This window comes from Engystomops pustulosus, chromosome 5, assembly GCF_040894005.1.
Source record: "Engystomops pustulosus chromosome 5, aEngPut4.maternal, whole genome shotgun sequence".
Taxonomy (NCBI): Eukaryota; Metazoa; Chordata; class Amphibia; order Anura; family Leptodactylidae; genus Engystomops; species Engystomops pustulosus.
The window spans coordinates 114857968-114876405 of record NC_092415.1 but is presented as its reverse complement, the minus strand read 5'-3'; positions in this window follow the sequence as shown (position 1 = coordinate 114876405).

The following is an 18438-nucleotide window of genomic DNA, read 5'->3' as shown; positions in this document are numbered from 1 at the left end:
TGGATCAGATCTAGTGGTGAGAAGAATACTGCTCACCTGAAAGCACCTTGTTACAGTGCGGTGTGTAGCCCACCCTGGGAAATGGGAAAGGGTCATATGGCAAAGCAAAGGCCAGTAGTTAAAGTAGATGAGTGTTTGGTCCAACCAGCTCCCACAGCTCCCCAAAAAACCTGGACCCTGAACTGAGGCCGATATAAACCGGCAGATTACAGTCCTGCTGGGGGACTGCAGTGTGCTGTGGGAACCTTATCCTTCTGACAGCATACAGCAGTCATCTAGTGGGACTGTTATCTGCTGGTTGTGTTATTTATCTTTTTGGTCTGAAGAATGATTCTATAACCGAAACGCGTTACTTAGAAATATTATTTTATTAGTGTTTTTAAGATGTTGCTATTTTTGCTTACCATTTTATAATAATACTAAAAATATTTTCTTATTTTCATATTTTTCTGTTTTTTTTTACTCCTCTACATAACCCCTCATATTTGGTTGTGCCAATAACAACTTTACTATGAGTATATACAGCTACAGAAACACTGGAGAAATCCCTACTTTGTATATCTAGTGACTTCATTAGACCCTGCATCACAACATCTTATGTTCCTCATTGTCCCTATATCTTAGTTCCCTGACAGTGTTATCCTGCTGCTGCCCCTAACAATTTCCCCTAAATACTGTAAGGCTGCGTTCACATGTTTGTCTTGCATTTAAACAAAACCAGGTGCTCGTTACCAATCAAATGTGTTTCACTGGAAGCCATATGCAATCAAACCGAGGCCTGTCCTAGTGTCACGTGTGAAAACGCCTCAATAAATGTGCCCCACACAGTTACCCCCAGTAATGTGCCCTCAAAAGCCCTCAGTGATGTCCCCCACAAAGCTTCCTCCAGTGATGTCCCCCACACTGACCCCCAGTAATGTCCACCAGACACCCACCCAGTTATGTCCCCTACACAGCTACCCCCAGTAATGTCCCCCATACAGCCCCCCTGTAATGTGCCCCACACTGCCCCCCAGTAATTTCCCCCACACTTCCCCTTAGTAATTTGCCTCACACAGCCCCCCAGTAAGTAATGTGCCCACACAGCCCCCCAGTAAGTAGTGGGCCCACGCAGCCCCCCCCCCCAGTAATGCCCCTTACACAACCCCCCAGAAAGTAATGTGCCCACTTGCCCCCTAATAATAGTAAAGGTATGTTGTTATTTGGTTAAAAATATTTCTGAAACCATTTAAACCTACACTAAAGAAAATTGTTTTATATTTAAATGCTGATAAGTTGTACCAGGTAATTTGAGTGTAGCAAGGCTCATAGCTGCCTGAAGTAAGCATTCGTTATTATGAGCTGTGTTCTTGAATACTGCTACTCCTTACTCTGATAAAATCGAAATCACATGAGGTAAAGATTCAATCTAAAACCTTGAAGGCATTTCTCATAAATCTGATAAATTACAGCCCAGGTGCGGTAACAATTTGTCAAGATTGTAAATATGAAGAGTTTAACCAAGCTGTCACAATGAAGAAAGTGAGAGTCTGTCTTAGAGTCTCTACCTGCAAATCACACCTGGACTATATTACCGCGTGCAAGCTTGGGCCAAATTTACAATCTTTTAACAGTTACAAGCAATTATGTTTGTGTAACTACTCAAGTCGTTAGCAAGTCCATGCAAGACAGTATCTCTTTTCTTACAGCATAGACAGTTATCTATCATTTCATATTAATTTATTTAGGAATCCAAAATAAAAGCAGCACATACTCTCAGAAGGTTTATCTGAAGATAAATTTAAACTGTTGAAAACCACTTTTGTACAACAGAATTTATTCAAATGTTTTTATAGCCTTTGCACTAACAGTGCAATTTAAATTGCATAAATTAACACTACCTCATAAATTATATTATTAAAAGATTCAGTTGTTGGCTCATTTGGCACGTGCAGAACTCCAGCTTTGCGGACTAGTGCTCGCAGCTCCTCTTAGCTGTGCTCTGAAGTTATATGGGTAGGAGGATCAAAGAGGCTACTGGGGCATGGAGTAGCTGCACCGTGTAGCCTCAGTTCCGGCTACTCCACACCCCAGTAGCCTCTTTAGAAAATGTGCATATTACCCCAATATAAGATTATAAAAGTTAGAGCTGAGTAAAGGATTAGCCCTAAAAAGGGCTATCCTTACCCAAGTTAGATGCACCTACAACTGGATCTACCTTAATAGACCTTAAAGGTAGGTTTTCTTTAATAGCTAATAATCAGTTTTTATTAACTCTTTCTTGGTGGTGGTTAAAAAAAAATCATAAATTCTTGTTTATAGTTTTTAGCCTTTTATATCCCGAATGTTCACTGTACCTTAAAAATAATGTGTTATCTTTATTCTATGGGTCATCACGATTACGACAATACCCCAGTTACATAACTTTTATGTGGTTAACTTGTTTTGCAGAATATAGCAGTGCAGTGCAGAATATAGCACTCATTTTGTGAGAAATTCACTTGTTTATGTATCACCATTTACTAATAGGCATAACATTTTTATTTTTTTGCTTACAGAGATGTTTTAGAGCTTATTTTTTGCAGGACAAGATTTACTTTTATTAGTATCATGTTGGGGTAGATGTTACTTTTTGATCACTTTTAATGCTGATTTTAATTCATAATTTTTGTGGGTTTTTATAATCCGCATACTGCAGGGATCTCGCGGTGACCACATGGGCTCAGCTTCTACCCTCATCCTATGACGTATAGTTATTGCTATTGTCTTTTGGTTTATATTTTTGTTTATTACTACTCTGTTCATTGTGTATAAAGATGTGTATCACTTCAGAAAGCCTATTATACCATGCCTGATGAAGGGACCACAGCTGTCCCAAAAGCTTGCTGAAATGTTTCAATCTCTCATATTTCAGTTAGCCATTAACCCCTTAAGGACGGAGGGTTTTTCGGCTCATTTCTCGCTCTCCAACTTCAAAAATCCATAACTTTTTCATTTTTCCGTGAACAGACCTGTGTGAGGGCTTATTTTGTGCGTAACAAATTTTACTTTCCCGTAATGTTATTTATTTTAACATGCCATGTACTGCGAAGCTGAAAAAAAAATCCAAATGTGGAAAAATTGAAAAAAAAAACGTCACATTCTTGTGGGCTCAGTTTTTACGACTTTCACTCTTCTCTCCAAATAACACACCTACTTTATTCTTTGGTTCGGTGCGATCGCGGTTATACCAAATTTATATAGGTTTTATTGTGTTTTAATACATTTTCAAAAATTAAACGAATGTGTACAAAAAAGAAAAAAAAAATTTTGCCATCTTCTGACGCTAATAACGTTTTCATACTTTGGCGCACGGAGATGTGTGAGGGGTAATTTTTTGCGAAATGAGGCGACGTTTTCATTGCTACCATTTTGAGGTCTGTGCGATATTTTGATCATTTTTTATTTCATTTTTTATGTTATGTAAAAAGGTGTAAAAGTCGCATTTCGGACATTTGGGCGCCATTTCCCGTCTCGGAGGTCACCGCCGCCCGTAACCGTTTTTATATTTTGATAGATCGGGCATTTTGGGACGCGGCAATACCTAATATGTTTGTGATTTTTACTGTTTATTATGTTTTATATCCGTTCTAGGGAAAGGGGGGTGATTTGAACTTTTAATATTTTATTAATTTTTTTTATTTTTTAAACTTTTTTTTTTCTTTTTTTTTTTTTCCACTATCTTTTAGACCATCTAGGGTACATTAACCCTAGATGGTCAGATCGCTGCTACCATATACTGCAATACTTCTGTATTGCAATATATGGCATTTTTGCAGCACATTCATTACAATGAGCCACTGGCTCATTGTAACGAATCTGCAGCTGCCAGATAGCCTCGTGTCAAAAGAAGACACGAGGCTACCATGGCAACCGATCGCCGCCCCCCGATGACGTTCGGGGGTGTGGCGATCGAAAAAAAGATGGTGGCGCCCGCGCGGGGTCAATAGCCGCGATCGGTGCTAGCACCGACCGCGGTTATTAGCGGTGGGGGTTTTATGCATTATGCAAAAACCCCCACCTTTGTATGAAGAGGACTCAGCCCGTGAGCCCTCTTCATACATCCCTTATACCTCTGCGCTGTAGAGCTAAGGCGCAGAGCGTTAAGGGGTTAAAAAGTATCACAATTTCAAGGAGGTTACTTTATTGGAACTATCAAAAGCAACAGGAATTTCTTCAACTGGCTAACACATTACAAAACTTTTTTTTTCTTGTGAAGATCAGAGAGGCTCAGAAACAGAGACTGTCTGATCCTGGTTCCATGTGACATCTGTACCTGAAACAGCCGTGAGCGCAATAGTCGCAATCAAGGCTGTTTAACCCTTTAAGGCTTCCTCACCTGCTGCCTCCCTCTCCACAAAACAGTTTCTGGGATGCCAATCATCTCCACTGCAACCCTGGACCCATGAAGGACACTAGGGTTGCCTTCAGTAGCTGACTGATAGTTCCTAACCTAACAACCTGTACAGTAAAATAGAACTTTACTAAACTAATATGGTATATTTATATATTTATAAATACAATGAAAATGGCCAACGTTAATATTTTGTGTAATATATTTGCAACATACATAAAAAAATATTGACAGCATAAACTTCCTCATCTTACTTGTTTTTAAAACAATGAATTGTATCCCCTCTCACTCTTATGAAATAATTATATATTTTATATCTTTAATAAAGTAGGTAATTTGTTTTTTACACAATTCTTCATGTTGTGTTCTCAGAAAACCTGACATATTATTTGTCTGTTATTTTGAAAATGCATTACATACATGTTTTATCCATTGTTCTGTCAAAATGTCATTAATTATTGAGAACAACATCACAGGTGAAGAAACTTCAGTGACACAAGGTATGTCACAAAGTATTTACAATTCTTGACCAGTACAACCAGTGTCTACCACTGTTTTACACTTTAACTGCTAAACAAATATAATAAAACCTCAGGCAACTTTGTAAAGCAGTGTTCATAAATCTGCCAAGTACTATGCAGATTTGACCAGTAGCCTAATTTGTCCTGTAATAAATCTACAATTGAGGTGAGAGCTATAAAAATACCACATGGAAATTTAAAGATAACATCTCTTTACCACGCCTTAACTCTAGCTTTTCTTTTTGAAAACTATGTTTTCATTAAATGTTTGTTGAAGAGAATATTTAATAAGAGACAGAAGATGAGGAAATAAGGCAGACCTATGGGTATAAACATACTTATAATTTGTCATATCTGTAAATTATAATTGGGAAAGATATCAAAGCAACAATTGAAACTATTTTACAAATTCTAACAAAAAAAATTATGGATGATCTGCCCAAATATAAATGTCCTTTCACCTGGATAGCTAGGATAAACATAATTAAGATAATTGTTCTTCCTAAAATGTTATATTTATATATATTCTGCTGTCTTCCAGCCTTCCCAAAAAATATATTAAGAGCCTACAAAGTCTTCTCCTCGGATTCCTTTGGAAGGGGAATTTAGGGAGAATCGGCTTCCCTGACTTAACATCATATCTGTTTGTTGCTAGGATAGAGTCCATAGTCTTTTGATTCCGGGAAAATCCAATCCCTTGGTTGGAATTACAAAATAAAAATGGCTTGTGGATTGTTTACATCTCATGACTTTCTATCTTATGCCCAAATAGTCAGTTCTATATATTCAGATATTATAGTAAATAAAACAACTTCCAAACTTGCCTTTTTGAAGGAATGGGATAAAGACCTTAACAGAGAGATCTCTAAACAAGAGTGGGAATTATCATGGAAATAAATAACCATGTACTCCAAGTGCATTAACCATATTGAATTGGCAAAAAAATAAAACTTTGTTGGCACTGTTTCCCAGAAAAAAATTGCAAATTTTGTAACATCAAAGGCAGCAATCTATGTTTGAAATGATGTGGCCAAATTGGGGGTGTTACCACTGTTGGTGGGGATTTCCTCGGATTAAACAATTGTGGTGCAATATTTTTGAAATAATCTCTAAGAAAATTATAAACCCCTCACCAGTGCTAGCACTTCTAACTATGGGCATGGAGATATTTTCAAATGATCTAAGAAATTTGGTCTCCCATATATTATGTGCTGCTAGACTAGAAATTACAAGGAAACGGAAATGTGTAACATTACCTTCTCATATCTCAGTTATTGACAAAGTAAACAGCTTGTTCCAGTATGCATACTCGAAAAATATATAATGCCATCATTTAAGAGTACATGGAAATCCTGGGTCAGTGATTCTAACTTGTTTTAAGGTTACTACCTATCTGTGTGCGCTATATAAATAAAGAATTATTATTATTATTATTATTATTGACGTATATATAGGTCATATATATTTTTTGTTTATATATATATATATATATATATTATATATTTATTTATTTTATTTATTTTATTTTTCCCTCTCTATTCTACCTTGTTTTTTTCTCTCTTTTTCTTATTACTAATTACCCTAAATGGAAAAATAGGGTTTTACCCCTGTTTTGGTATGGCAAGAACTGGACGATATGTACAGAAAGTATGGGTTTGATAAAACAAGAGAATATTTTTAAATATTTTTTTTTAATTTGCTTTATAAATGAATGAACTTTTACCAGAATAGCTTATAGAGCCACTTATTTTTCCCTTTTGCCAAATTTTAAATTACATAGTTGGCTATACATTAAACGGCTCAGATGCTAATTGATCATTTATCTTATTCATTGATAGGTCTTAAATAATTTTAAAAAATCTTCTCAACATACATGTTCCCATAACATTTAAGCTGGCAATACACATTAGATAAATGTAATCTGTCTGCAGTTCTGCAAAGTTATTGGATTTATTTGGTATATTTCAACTCAGGGATATGCCCAAGCAGAACATGAAAGGATATCCAAGTGGATGAAGGAATGATTACTATTCAGTGGAAAAACATTGGCCCAGTGTGCAGTATAAAGTGTTTGGCGAGTAGACACATATAATATTATTCTCCACTGTACAGTCCTATGGACTTAAAGAGCCAAGTATTGTATACCACATATAGAGGCACGTTTACTAACAACAGTGCAAACTGCACTAAATGCAGTTTGCCTGTGTAGTGTGCAGGGTGCATCAGACTCAAGATTTCTGGTGCACGTTCTTCTTTTCTTGATGCATCTTTAACATGGGGCGTGCAACACAATTTGGTCAGACTTTAACCCCTTCCCGACATTTGACGTACTATTACTGCATGGCGGGAGGTGCGTTCCCGCAAAATGCAGTAATAGTACGTCAAGCTTCTGGCGCCGGCTCCTGAACGGAGCCGGCACCAGAAGCTGCGGGTGTCGGCTATATATTATAGCCGACACCTGCCTCTACACCCGCGATCGGAGATTTCTCCGACCGCGGCGTGTCAGCGGCATTTTCGCTGGAATCGGACCCCCCCGCGGCGCTTACCGGGGGGGTCCGCTGCTCCGATCGCTGCCCCGGGACTGCCGGTGCCCGGGGCTGCGCGATCCTCCTGCCGGGAGCCGGGTCCCTGCCTTCTGTGCAGCATGCTCAGTGTGTCACATAATACAGTGTAATACATCTGTATTACACTGTATTAGGTGAAGAATAGCTTGAACAAGTGATCAATGGATCACTTGTTCAAGCTAACCTGTAAAAGTAAAGAAAAAAGGTAAAAAAACACTAATAACACACTTTTGAATAAAAATAATTAATTAAATAAAGTTAAAGTCCCCCTAAACACAAACATTCCCTATACACATCTAATAAAGTGAAAAAACCTGAAAATTTCCAAAATACCCCACATATTTGGTATCGCCGCGTCCGTAACAATCTGTACAATAAGTCAAAAACATTATTGGACCCGTACGGTGAACGCCGTAATAACAAAACGCGAAAAACTCGCCAAAAATGTAAATTTTCATAAAATCCCTTCACAAAAATGTTCCAAAAAGTGATCAAAAAAAAGTTATGTGCACCAAAATGGTACCACTGAAAAGGACAACTCAACACGTAAAAAATAAGCCCTAAACTAGCACTGTCAACAAAAAATTATTAAAGTTATATCTCCGAAAAGATGGCGATGCAAAAACAAAGGAGATTTTCTTTATATTTGTTTTTTTCCTGTAAAATCTATAAAAAACTATATAAATGAGGTATCACCGTAATCGTAGTGATCTGGAGAATAAAAATATTATAGTATTTTTAGTGTATGGTGTACGACCCCCAAAATATACAAAAAAAAGGAACCCAAAATTGACAATTTTCTTTTCCTCCATACATTAAAGAGTTAATAAAATCTCATCAAAAAGCTACAGACCCACTAAAATGAAGTATTTGTAAAGTTCATCTCATGTCGCAAAAAATAAGTCCTTATATGTCCAAATTGCCAAAAAAATAAAGATTGTATAGACATTATAAAGTGACAATGCATAATCTGCTCTGAATGGCGCAGCTCCCCTTCGATGCCCTGGCGTGTGCCCATACAGCAGGTTACCACCACATATGGGGTATTACTATACACGGGAGAGATTGGGTAACAAATTTTGTGGAGCGATTTGGTATTTTATCCACTGAGAATTTGTACATTTTATGAAAAACACATTAATTTAGTAAAAAAAAAAATTCAAAATTGCATCCGATTTTGTTTTAACCCCTGTAAACCAATTAAAGGGTTAACAAACTTCATAAAAGTTGTTTTACGTACGTCGAGGGGTGTAGTTTCTATAATGGGGTAATTTATGGGGTTTTACTTTTATTTAGGCCTCTCAAAGTGTCTTCAAACCTGAGCAGGTCCCTCAATAGCAGGCTTTTGCGTTTTTTATGAAAATGTGAAAAATCGCACCTAACGTTCAAAGCCCCATAACATCCTACAAAAATGATAGTATGTATAAAAAACCACGGAGGTATAAAGTAGACATTTGGTAAATGTTAGTTATTATGTTTTCTGGTGTTATGACTCATGTGTGGAAAAAGTAGAACTTTTGAATTTCGAAAATTGAGAATTTTTCCAAATTTTCACCAAATATCTGATTTTCTCATAAATAAATGCAAAACATACAACCAAAATTTTGTAACTAACATGAAGTACAATGTGTCACGAGAAAACAATTTCAAAATCACTTGGTTATGTTAAAGCGTTTCGAAGTTATAACCACTTATAGTGACACAGGGCAGATTTGAAAAAAATGGGCCGTGTCAGGAAGGTGAAAAGTGGCTTCAGCGTTAAGGGGTTAAAAGATAAATGTTGTGCACGGTCTGACTAAGCACTGTAATGCCCCCTAATTTGTGCCGCATGACACAAATGGGGTGCACTTTTTAAATACCTGTGCAAGCAGTTTTCACTAAAAAGAATGTGCAAAGTCCTTAGTAAATGTGTCCCATAGTGTTAATGTCCACAGGATATGCCATAAATAGATAATAGAGGCGGGTCAAGGGAATGGGGAATACTGACCCCCATTGGACAAAGACAGTGTCCAATGGATGCATGGCTAATCTCCATTCAACTGATTAGGAACCATGAAAAATTCTTTCCTTTAAGAAAGGCAGTCTGATTTGACATCATAATTTCATAAAATACATTATATTAGATTCTTGGAAAACTAAACTAAGAAGAGGAGCTAAGACAGAGTTGGCTGTACTTGTGAGTTGTGCTGCCCAAGGCACAATTAGTGAAGAAACCCTAGCTTAAAATATGTTACTCAACACCTCTGCCCCAATAAAAATTACATACAAAAAAAAAATAAAATGAATATGAGCACACATCTAATAAAATTTAAGAATAGAATAAAAACAAACATGTAAACTAGTTTCAATCTAGTATGGTACATAGATGTCAAAAGCTGACTATCATCATAGTACTAGTGAACAAATATGTCTTAAAGGGATATTCCCACAAAGAAAAGTTTCTTAAATATACTTAGAATAAGAAAATACCACATTATCTTATTCACTGTTAACAAAAATGTCTTTATCAGTCTTGGTATGCATAATTTCAGTTGCCCCTGGTTTCCCACCCTGGATCTTCTAACTTTAGGGTTGGCAGATATTTTGTCTGATGCTGTGGAGCTGAACTGTTCCCTGCACCCTTCAGTGGCCCCCACCCCTGCATTCCAGGGCAAGCTCACACTAATATACACATGCTGACTTCCTGTCGGCAAACAACAGCAGCAGAGAGAGGAGAGCTACAAGCTACATGCAGATAAGTCCTATATCCTGGGGGAAAGAAGGGAAGGAACATCAGATCTGATAGTGTTTTGTGACAGAGCAGAAATGTAGCAATGCTGGCTGTGAAATTGTGTGTGATATGCATCTCCTGGATCCTGGAGCCTTTCCTGTGGGCACCCAGACCATAACCCCCAAGATTGCCAGATGGGAATTAAGGCAACCTGAAGTGCTGAACTCAGCACTATTTTGAAACTAAACATCCTGAGCTACTTGGGACTACAGGTATGGACAGACATGGGTTATCTATGGAACTTCTCCTTGGGGCTCGGGATTCTTATTGTTCAGGAGACTCAGGAGTGAAGAAACAATGATAATCAAAATGCTTTTGCTTTTCTTTCTACTATATTTGTGTCCCCAGGACAATGATATGATTGCAAGTTGTGACAGGGACCAGTAAGTTACCTGTAAGTTACTGGTTAAATTGTCAAGTTGGCGCTTTACAATAAACACGTGGGTTTTGGTTGTAGTTTGGGCACTAGGTCTTTAGAATGTTTATAATCACTACCCTAGACCATCACACTAGGAATTTTCTTTTCTTTTAACTATGTGATTTTTTTTTATTTATAGTGTGCTCGCTTATTATCATATTCAGGGTTATTTCATATAGCTTGAACCATTTTATATTTTGTAGTATACCATTAAATATATTGTCATTTACTGTCTTTTATAAGCAATAGTCTGTGTACCAGATTAGGTTTTATCCATTGTATTCCATTCTGATCAAAATGCAGGCACACTCGTGCCCCTCAGTGTGGCGCGGCAACCCCCGGCCCGGACTTACCTCTCCTGGCTCCTGTCCAAGCTTTTCCTGTCCAGTCTTGTCCAAGCCGCGATCCTGCTGCCTGACTAGAGCTCGCACGTCCCCACTCACGAGGGCGCGCGCACCGGCTCATAAAGACTTAAAGGGGCACCACCAATTTGATTGGTTCTGGCTAATCTGGCTCAGCCCTTAAAATCCGGCACTTCCCTTCACTTACCACCAGATCTTCTCCTAGGATCTCCTATGGTTTCCATACCAAGCTTCCCCAAGCCATTCCTGAGGAAGAGAAAGCCATCCTGAGTTCCTATGTGTCTCCAGCATTCCCATAAGCTCCTCGTGTTCCTGTCTCCAGCATTTCCAGTGTTCCTCTGTGTTTCTGTCTCCAGCATCACCTGTGTTCCTCTGTGTCGCCTGTGTTCCAGCGTTCCTACGCTCCTGCCAGCTCCATGTCTCTGCCATTCTTGTGACCTGCTGTGCCTTCCAGGGTTCCTGTCCTGCTGTATCTTCCAGGGTTCCTGTCCAGCGGAATCTACAGTCCATGCCAGCATCATCAGTGTTCCTCTGTGTGCCAGCGTTACCAGTATTCCTCCGTGTTTCCTGCCGTCATCCCAGGTTTGGACTGTTTCCTGCATTTCCTGCCCTACTATCATGGCTGCCACCACGGGCCTAGTCGCACCTGTGGAACAACCTGGTGGCACCCCACCGCAGCAAGACCATCCCATTTTGCGGCGGGCTCTGGCAAAGACCAGATGCCACTTATACTCCGGTCCCTGGTTGCAGCTAGCTCCATCACCTCCCGTGGTGGTCGAGAGGGTATAGAGACTTTTTCCTTACACACTTGTCCCTACAAGTGCATCCCCTGACAATGGGGAGGAATTTTTATGCCCTCTTCGCTAGTTTTATGGCCCCATCACCCAATCACCGCTAGTTTGCAGCATTTTTTGGCTCGCACCACACTTTAGTAGCCTCTTTGTAGATAAGGGTGCCATAATGCCAGTTGGGGAGATTATGCCTCGTCATAAGAGGGGTATTCCCCAGAAGACAAGATTCTTAAATATACTCAGGGTAACAAAATAACACATTCTTTAATTCACTGTTATTAACAAAAATACAGCATTTCACAGATATAATTCTCACCTGTCGCTATCAATCATGACGGGGTCATTTATCTTAGAATGTTCTCTTTTTTTCTCTTTTTTGTGACTTTTCTTGGCACATTTGATATACTTCACCTAAATTTGCGATTTTTCCACTCACCTTAAAAAGCTAGCCATACAAGAATTATTCAGAGTTGTGTCTGATTTAACTTTAAAATCCCGAAGTTAACGTACATAAAACTAGCAATTTCGGTGCAAATAATGGTTAAAAAGTTGCAAATAAACTTCCGTCCTGACCAGATGTAAGAAAAGCTTAAGACAAAGTTGCAGAAGAGTTTGAGACTTTTAAGCGACATTTGTTCAACATTTTCATAGAAAGTGTCAAAAACTCCACATACGCAGATGCCTGATATATCAGCCTCTAAGATAAATCAAACAAGTCCAAAACTCATAAAAAAGACACATACAAATGTCCTGACTAAAGATAAATGACTCCCATGGTGTTTACAATTTTAGTTGTCCCTGGGTACGACCGTAAATCTTCTGACTATGGTTGGATTCTTCCCATGACTAGCTTCTCTTCTCTGCACACTGCAGTGCTCTCTGCCTCCTGCATTACAAGACCAGCTCATAAACAGGGACATCCTGGTGACAACCAGCAGTCTGCAGAGGCTTATTCTAAGAGTTGCAGACAGGTAAGTTGACACTGTGTTTTATTGATAAGGTGAGGGAGCAGAGGTGACTATGTGTTTTATTGATTAAGTGGGTTAGTAGAGTCGAGAGTGTCATTGTGTTTTATATCCATCTCATGGATTATCACCAGTTAATTCACCAGCTGTGTCTGCCTTGCTTCATGAAAAGCTGTTTTGTAAAAAATGTTCCTATATGCTATTTGTGCATGTACACTGTCATGCTATACTAATTTAAGATCTTTAGCAGACAGATCATATGCAAAACAGCCATATATTGCAATACATAAGTATGCAACAAAAGGTCAGAAAGTCCCCCTAAATGGTAGCAATAAAACATCATCTTGCTCCACAATAAATGATCCAAAGTGAAAAAGTTACTGGTGTCAAAATATTGCAAAACTAAGATATTTTGCTTTGAACAAAAAGTACATTTTTTTTTTAAATCTAATCAAACCTACATAAGTGTAGTATTCTCATAATCCTTGACACAAAGAATAAATGGAAGACATAAATGGGAGCACACTGTACAGAGCCTACAAAAAAAGGTGCAAATGCGTTCACCAGATTTACAAATTTTTTCCTGCTTCCAGTTACACTGCACGGAATATTACATACTAAGTCTAGGAATTACAATTTACTAAGCAGAAAACAAACCCACAGACAGCTTTATAAAGCAAAATGGCCAAAATGGCCAGGTCATTAAAGGGTTAAGATGATGCATATCTGGACACATGAATATAGCTCTGAACGAGATGTTGTGAGTGCCCCGATTTTCTATATTGATGTAGCAGGTAGTAATATAGTTTACTATAACCTCATAGCCATAAGCTAGCCAACTGATTGAGATCTATGAAGAGGTTTCTAGGCATGCTCTTTGCAGAGGGGGGCACCATTGTTTTGAGTATAGGTGTTTCCTTCTATTTTGAGTATCTTAGCTGTAATATCCAAAAGATATGTCAGGATTCTGGACCAACGCAGGAGATGTTACACGCCAACAGCTGGGACCGAAGTCTAAGTGACACCTGGTCTTCACCAGAGCTCGCCGCAAAGCAGGTTGGTCTTGCTGCGGCAGGGGGCCAGCAGGTCGCTCCACAGGTGCGTCTAGCCCGCGGTGGTAGCCAAGGTAGAATTGCAGAACACAGTCTGAGCCCAGGGTGACAGCAGGATAACTGCAGCGGAAGGGACACTGGAACTCACAGCAGAAACACGGGAGTGGGAACACGGAACTGGAACGCACAAACTGACTGGCACACGGGAACAGGATCACAGGACAGGAACGCAGGAACAGGATCATGGGACAGAAACACAGAGGAGCTCTCACTTCACAGGATAAGGCTTAAAGATCCATCGGGGAATGATGGGAGCCGACGGATTATATAGCAGAGCTGGATTGACCAGCGGTAATCATCAGGACACTGGCCCTTTAAATTCTGAAGAGCTGATGCGTGCGCCTCAGGGAGAAGTGAAGCTTGCAAGGCCTAGTCAGGACCGGAGCCAGACTTTGGAGAGGTAATTGTGGGCCTGAGAATGGGGCAGCGCCACACAGAAAGGCATCGGTGTGCATGCAAACCGAGTCATGGATCGAGGGGGCACCTGTGACAGTACCCCCCTCCCTTAGGGCCTTCCTTTTCTTAGGCCTATACCTCTTTTTTTTTTTAACCCAAGACACCTCTGGTGGAGACTACAATCCAGGATATTCTCATCAGACAGAATCCAGTTCTGGGGAGCAGGTCTGACATACGTCTTTCCAGGAAGTAGCTTCTGAGGAACTGACTCCTGTCCAACAATGTCCGCAGAGGTCAGGACAGCTGGCGGTGATTCAATGGAGAAGCATTCTGATCCCCAACTCAGGACCTCCCCAGCCTTCCAGTTGAGGACCAGAGAGTGAAGTTGCAGCCACGGAAGACCCAGGAGAAGAGATGAGGTGGATTATGGCAGGACATAGAAGAATAGTCTTTCTTTGTGATGAGGTCCAACCATGAGAATTGGCTCAGTGCGGTACCGGACCGGATCAGATAAGATTTGTCCATCGACAGAGGATAAGGAAAGGGGATTCTTGAGAGGAACCACTGGGATGCGATTTCGGGGGACCAGAACTTCATCCACAAAATTCCTCGCAGAACCAGAGTCCAAGAAGGCCTAGACTTGCACAGGAGTGTGAACACTGACACCAAGGAGTACAGGAACTTTCAGACGTGGAGACACCGTATTTACACCTAGGGATGTTCCTCTCAGTAAGGTGTTGGCGTCTCCTGGACGTGCTGGAACGGACAGGACAAGCCCCAATGGAGTGTTTGGGACTAGCATGGTACAAGAAAAGCTTCTCCCAGAAATGTCTGGAACGTTCCTCGGCGGTGAGATGGACTCTGTCGACTTGCATAGGCTCCACTTCAGACTGTGTGGCCGGAGGCTTTTGGAAAACCGGAGCCAAGTGAGGAAGTTGAAGAAACAGAGCTTGTGGTTGCTCGTGATGCAGTTCTCCAGCAGTCTCCATGAACTGAACATCTATACGAGTGGCCAGGGTGATGAGACCACTTGGAGTAGCTGGCAGACCACGGGCAGCCAGAGCATCTTTGACCTGGGGAGACGGTCCTTTTTTGAAAGTTACTGACAAGGCCGCATCATTGCAGAATAGCTTGGAGGCCAGGGTACAAAACTTGACAGCATATTCACCCACAGATGAGTCTCCTTGGTGCAGGTTCAGTAGTGCTCCTTCAGCATGCAGGTTCCTCAAACACAGAGCGGAATTTAGCCAGAAACGCAGCATACTGACTATAAAGGCCATCTTGGAGCGTGCGGTGACAAACTGGGATGGCATAAATTCAATGTGCAGCGAGCACTGGGTGATAAAACCCCTGGCATATCAGGCATAGAGAGTCTGAGCCTTGGTCCTGCTGCCGGAGGAAATGCCAGGAAGACTGGAGAAGTCGCAGGAGTAGTCACAGGAGCAATCAAGCAGCTGCTGGGCGAAAATGCTGAGAAGATCAGTCCGTTCCGGAGGTGACTCCTTGGTGGGATCCATGGCTGGATCTTATTGTCAGGGTTCTGGGTATGTGGAACTTCTGGACCATCGCGGGAGATGGTACTAGCCAACACCTGGGACCGTAGTCTAAGTGGCACCAGGTCTTCACCAGAGTCCATCGCAAAGCAGGTTGGTCCTGCCACCAGGTCGTTCCAGAGATGCAACTAGCCCGCGGTGGCAGCCAAGGTAGAATTACAGAACTCAGTCAGGATCACAGGACAGGAACACAGGAAACACAGAGGAGCTTTCATTTTACAGGATAAGGCTTGAAGATCCCGCGGGGAATGATGGGAGCCCACCGAGACATGGATCCCGGGCGCACCCGTGACAAGGTATCTGATTCTAAAATTGATTGATATTGTATTAGTTATTAAATATTGATAGGGACACAGGAAAATATTTAGATCACTAGACTGTAGCAGATATCACATATGGAAGAGCTAACTGTACAATTAGCCCTAGATTATATGTACAGAAGTATGAAGGAGCAGGCCATGAATGTTTGATCCAATAGAAAATTGCTGTATTAAATCAGATAAAGCTGAAATAGCAGTCCTATGCTGTAGTACAAAACTAAGCTATAATAAGGTTATGTGAATAAGCCCTTCATACCTTCTTTGACCTTTTCATCCTACCTCTTTTCTCTTATTAGTGTTATGATTATTATTAGGCTTTAATGTAACCTGTTTTCAAAAACTCTGCACAGGGTTAACAACTGTTAAAAAAGATTTAACATAAAGACCTAAGTGAAAAGAATGGGAGGGGTTTTACTTAAAGCATGGAGTACGTTTTAGTGCAGGAAATAATTAAATGCAAAAGTTTGAAGAAACCTTTTTCTTATTGCTCATTGCTGATTTGTAAACTTTATTGCAGAATAGGAAGTATGTACATATATCTGTATTGATTTGATGTTTTTTTTCCCAAAAGAACGTAATCTTCAGTGGTATTAATAAAAACAGAAGCAAATTGCAATAACTGCAGACAGATGACATGTCCTCTTGTTGCCACTTTCTATCCCTTTCAGTTTATCATGTGTTAAGAGGCATTGTTGGAAATTGCTTATTGAGTGAATAATCTACACAGACAGGTAAGCTTCAGGTTAATATGCTAGGGTCTTTAGCTCCACGTCTTATGCCACATTGATCATTCTCTTCTGCTGGAGTTATTTTTAAAGCAATGAGAATACCATGTTGACACTAAGACTTCTTCAAAGTAAGTGTATAAGAAAATGAATTGGCAGTAGTATTTTTTCTTACATATGGGAGAGATTTTTTGGCTTGCTGTAACTGCCTGTGGGTGAACATAACTTGCTGTTTTACATGAACAAAAAAGGGAAAGTTTTCAACTGAATACAATTTTCTTGACATTTTGGCAGCTGCTAAAAAGTATCTTAAAACATTTTACATATGACACAGTAAATCATCTTCTTAAAGTAAAAAAAAAATACATTTAAGGTATATAATTTTAGCAATGCTTCCTTTTAAATATGCATCTTTTAAGTATTAAAAGAAATTGATGTACACTGTACATGTAACTAATAAGATGCCATAAAACAATGTGTAAATGGACAAATAGCATTCAAAAGACTAACACATACTAAGAAAAATAATAATAATTGCAATCTTTATTTATATAGTGCCATCATATTCTGTAGCTCTTTAGAAATCATGGGGGAGATTATATATGTATATTTATGTGTGTATGTATGTAATATATGCATGTAATAATCGTATTGTAGGCAAAATTTCACTCCTAGTCTTTTTTTTTAGGTGGATGTATAAGTTGAGATACCTGTGATTACTGATACCATGGCTGGTGTTTTACTCTTCCAGAAACTGATTAATCATTTAATGAAGATCTTAGACATTCTAAAATTCTATTAAAAAGATGTGTTAGAACAAAACATTGTTTATGGAATAAACAAAAACTTTAATTAAGCGAAAGATACATTTAAAATTAGCATGATTATAAAATGTAACTGAATGTTCTCAAGATTCACATGGCTAGCTATGCAACACACAGTACATTAGTACAGTGAGGGAAATAAGTATTTCATCCCAGGCCGATTTTTCCACCTACAGAGAATGAATCGGTCTGTCACTTCAAATGTGATAGACAGAAACTAAAAATAAACCTCGAAAATCATATTGTAAAATGTTTAAATAATTTGCTTTATATTGCATTATATAAGTATTCAATCTCCTACCAATGAGAAAAAAATATGGCTCTCTCAGTTCTGTTTGTTTTTCTTTAAGAAGCTCCTGCTACTCTGCACACATACTTGTATTAATTGTACTTGTTTGAACCTGTTTCCTGTCCACGCATTCAATCAATCACAATTTGACCGGTCCACTATGGACAAAATTATAGACCTTCACAAGGTTTGGATGGGACAATAGGCAAGCTGCTTGATGAGAAAACAACAACTGTTGGCACAATTATTAGAAAATAGAAGAAACACTATATGACTGTCAATCTTCCTGTATCTGGGTTTCCATGCAAGATCTCACCTCGTGGGGTATTCTGAGAAATATCAAGAATCAGCCCAGAACTGTTCTGGTCAATGACCTGAAAACAGCTGGGAACACAGTCTCAAAGATTAATGTTAGTAACACACTACACCATCATGGATTAAAATAATTCAGTGCTT